The sequence below is a fragment of the Tiliqua scincoides genome, chromosome 1 (assembly GCF_035046505.1).
Source record: "Tiliqua scincoides isolate rTilSci1 chromosome 1, rTilSci1.hap2, whole genome shotgun sequence".
Lineage (NCBI taxonomy): Eukaryota > Metazoa > Chordata > Lepidosauria > Squamata > Scincidae > Tiliqua > Tiliqua scincoides.
The window spans coordinates 159,454,867-159,459,502 of NC_089821.1; positions in this window are offsets into that span (position 1 = coordinate 159,454,867).

The following is a 4,636-nucleotide window of genomic DNA, read 5'->3' on the forward strand; positions in this document are numbered from 1 at the left end:
AGGAGAACATTCTGTCGCCTGTATGTATTCAGTCTGTGTCTCATCTACTGGGCACATTCAATTGCAGCAGTGCTTCATAATGAACTTGAGGGACCAGCAGCGGCATAAGGAGAGGGGCAGATTCAGATTCAGTTCTCGTCAACCGGCAAATAATTTCACTCTCTAGGGCATTATCAGATTGTTTGCCTACATCCTGCGGCACAGCGGTAAACAGCTAACTGGGGAGGGGGGATCACTTGCCTTCTTCTGACAAAAAGAAAATGGCTTTGTCTTGAAAGAATGTTGCAAAGTGGGTCACCATCCTGTTGACACCTCAACTTTCTCTTTCTAGGACTTCTATTCCTGGCAGCAGATCTTCGTCCAGAAAATAATCACATTTCAGGACCTTCTTGCAGTAGCAATTTTCAAGGGACAGTGTCTTCCAGATGGAAGATAGCTGCAGGTAGATTATAGATATTTCAAAATTAGGTTTATACAAGACAATGAGGGTTCTGATTCTGAGTATGAAACCATTTGTCGGGAACTATTCTCAAACTGTAAACATGTGGAAGGATGTGATCCTGTATTTCCTGAGTGCATGCCTTAGGGCAGTGGTTCTCAAACTGGTGGGTTCTCTACCACGCTGAGAACCCCTGCACTTTTCCCTTTAAGGGGCAGTGGCAGGGGGAAAGCAGCAATGCGATCCCCAAGATCGTGCCGCTATGGAAAAGCGGGCTGTTTTTTTTATAGTACTTACTTCCTGCTGGGGTCTAGGGGGTGTGGGGAGCCCCAAAGAGTCCTCTGCAGGACGCCCCCATAGCTTGTAGAATATTAAAAGAACGAATGCACCCACTTCTGGTCGCAACCGGGAAGGGGGTTGTGATCATTTTTTTTAGCATTCTACAAGCCACGGGGAGCCCTGCAAAGAGTTCCACAGGGATTCCCATGCACCCCGGACTTGGGCAGCAAGTAAGTAATAGAAAAAAGAGCCCTCCTTCCCCGGCAGCAGTGCAATTCTGGGGACTGAGTAACTGCTTTCCTCCCTGCCCCCACAGAGACTTATCCTGGTTGTCAAACTCCCAGAAAGTTTGAGAACCAGTGCCTTAGGTTCCAGGCATTCCAGGGAGGGAGGGCGGGTGATGGGTGGCCCCAGGGTCAGGCGGGTGGGTAGCAGGAGGTGGGGCTGGATCCGGCAGTTATGCCAGATTCCAACTCCTGTTCCCAGGAGTTCAGAGCAGCTTCAATTCGCTCTCCTCTCCTCTCCAAGAGCCACTCAGGAAGTGGCACAAGTCCAAGGAGACCCATAGGGGCCAGGGTGGCTTACCAGGAGGTAAGGGGAAGAGTTACCCCTTACCTCTGGTCGAGCCGTTTTGAGCACCTATCCTGCACTGGATACAGCACAAGCCTCTTGGCTTGCCTGTTCCAGCGCAGGATAGGATTGTACCCTTAGCTGGACATAGCTGGCAGGTGTAGTTCAGGTTGGGGGGTTAGAGTAAGAATTCATGTGCACCCTGAGCAAGTGATCAGAGGGAGCTCAGAAGTTATCTCCAAAGGCTCCTTAGCTTGAGGATGCTGGCTGGGACCTCCTTGATCAATGATTGCAAAACCAACCTCAAATACTTCTTGGTTTGGTGGGGTGGGGGTGGGGGTCGAGAAACAATTCAAGTGACATATATGTGTGCATAGACTGCATGCATGGAGGAACATATGCAACCAGAAGACATCTGGTAACTCCTAGCCCTTTTACTTCTATCCAATGAAAGAACTTTAAGCAGGTTTCCCCTACTTACATTCTGGCTATGGAGAAAAGATTCCAAGCTTCCTTCCGATACCATTGCAGGCTACTACCCTGTCTCTATTATTATTATTATTATTATTATTATTATTATTATTATTATTATTATTATTATTATTATTAAAGAAGGTATAGACCAGATCAGACGGAAAGCTCTTCAACCTCTCCAGACTGAGAGCAAAATCCAAAGTCCAGCTGAAATGTCTGCGTGACTTCCTCTTTGCCGACGATGCAGCTGTCACTACCCACTCTGCCAAAGATCTCCAGCAGCTCATGGATCGTTTTAGCAAGGCCTGCCAAGATTTTGGACTGACAATCAGCCTGAAGAAAACACAGGTCATGGTTCAGGATGTGGACTCACCTCCCTGCATTACAATTTCTGAGCATGAACTGGAGGTTGTCCATGACTTTGTGTACCTTGGCTCAACGATCTCCGACACTCATTCTCTCGATACCGAGCTAAACAAGCGCATCGGTAAAGCAGCTACCACGTTTTCCAGACTCACAAAGAGAGTCTGGTCCAACAAGAAGCTGACGGAACAAACCAAGATCCAGGTCTACAGAGCTTGCGTCCTGAGTACACTTCTGTACTGCAGCGAGTCATGGACTCTTCGCTCACAACAGGAGAGGAAACTGAGCGCTTTCCACATGCGCTGCCTCCGACGCATCCTCGGCATCACCTGGCAGGACAAAGTTCCAAACAACACAGTCCTGGAACGTGCTGGAATCCCTAGCATGTATTCACTGCTGAAACAGAGACGCCTGCGTTGGCTTGGTCATGTCGTGAGAACGGATGATGGCCGGATCCCAAAGGATCTCCTCTATGGAGAACTCGTGCAAGGAAAGCGCCCTACAGGTAGACCACAGCTGCGATACAAGGACATCTGCAAGAGGGATCTGAAGGCCTTAGGGATGGACCTCAACAAGTGGGAAACCCTGGCCTCTGAGCGGCCCGCTTGGAGGCAGGCTGTGCAGCATGGCCTTTCCCAGTTTGAAGAGACACTTTGCCAACAGTCTGAGGCTAAGAGGCAAAGAAGGAAGGCCCATAGCCAGGGAGACAGACCAGGGACAGACTGCACTTGCTCCCAGTGTGGAAGGGATTGTCACTCCCGGATTGGCCTTTTCAGCCACACTAGACGCTGTGCCAGAACCACCTTTCAGAGCGCGATACCATAGTCTTTCGAGACTGAAGGTTGCCAATACATTATTATTATTATTATTATTATTATTATTATTATTATTATTATTATTATTATTATTATTATTATTATTACCCCGCCTTTCTCCCTGGAGGGACCCAAGGCGGCTCTATGGTACCACAGATCTCTCTGGGTTAATTTCAATGAACAGGAATATATATGTGATCTTCCCCATGCCATGTTCAAGAGAAGCATCTAATCCTAGAGGACAGAAAGGTCCCTAGAGGACAGAAAGGTGCACCGCATCAAAAACCAAGTGTGATAAGGAGATGGAAGGCTGGAATTAGTTAAGTATAATTTGACTTAGTGGGGTTGGTAGCTAGCCTTTTCTTGCCTGCCAAATGCATGCTGACCATATTCCCAAACCAAAAAAAGACTAGCATGAAGACACACAAAAGAGCAATGTTCAGCTGACCTCAATAGTGCATCAAGCTTGGAAAGTTGCCCTTATGATGAGGTCCCGATTTCCAAAATCAGATGTTCTGCTTTCTGAAGTCCTGATTTTCTTTCCCTCCAATGAACACTTTTTTTTCATTCAAAGCAAAACCCATTATCCTTTCATCAAAAATACCAGAGTAGTATAACAGTTTTTGTGGGTTAATCCAGAAATTACCTGGTGGTAACCTGAAGCTTTTTGTTGAAAGTAACCAGCAATTTCTACTGATGGGCTACAGTGAGACTCTGAAAAGTCGAGAGAGTTCAGCAGAGGTGAAAAAGTTAATGTAGAGCCATGCTGTACCGAAGCTGTGTAGAATTTCAACTTCTGTCTTTTTGCTTCAAGGATAATACCTGTGAACTCTAGGGCAGGCTTCCCTCAGAGGGAACTAATGAGTTTTTGTAGCTTTTCAGAACATCCTGTATCTGCTGCTGAACCTGAATTAAATTATGCCAGAATGACAGTAACTGTCATCTCTACTGCAATCTTCCAGTCACCGAAGTTATACACTCGGGGGGGGGGGGGATGTTGTTTTTCCGTCTACAGTCTTATCAGTTCAGATAAATAAGGAGTTCCAGACCAGATTCTCACCTGGCAGGAACGGAGGTGGAGAGGCTTCCAGCCAGCACAAATAGCCAGATGCAAAGCAATCTGATGTTAGAAGACTGGTCCATTTCTGTCTTTATAGCAGGGAATAGGATAACAGTGAATTTCATTGTTACAGGACTTTTCTGCATGTATGTCAGGTCTGCACAATTTGTGACCCACAAAACCAAAATACAACCAAGTGCTGTGTCTTGACAACTCCCTACTTTTGAAGCCTGAGCTGGGCAACAATTTCAGGCAGGCCACATATGTGGCTGGTGGCAGGGCCTAGGAGAGGGGGTAAAGGGGGTAATATGAACCTGGGCCCAGGGTCAGAAAGAGGGCCCAGGAGTCAAAGGAGCGGGCCCAGAAAGTTCCTTGGATCTTACGTTTTCCTATCTCAACTGAATTTGCTGACTGTGCATGATGCAACTGCAACTGTTAACCATACACACCAGGCCCAGTAATGCATCTATAACCCTCTTTAACACAGTGTCAAATCTGGGAAGGAACAGGTCTGCTACTGTAACTCTTTGGCTCGTGGTTCTGATAACCACGAAGGAGTGTATAGGAGCTCAGGGACCCACCTGTGGGGCTACAGCTGCTGCAGAAGTTCATTTTGGTGCACACAGCACACTGTCC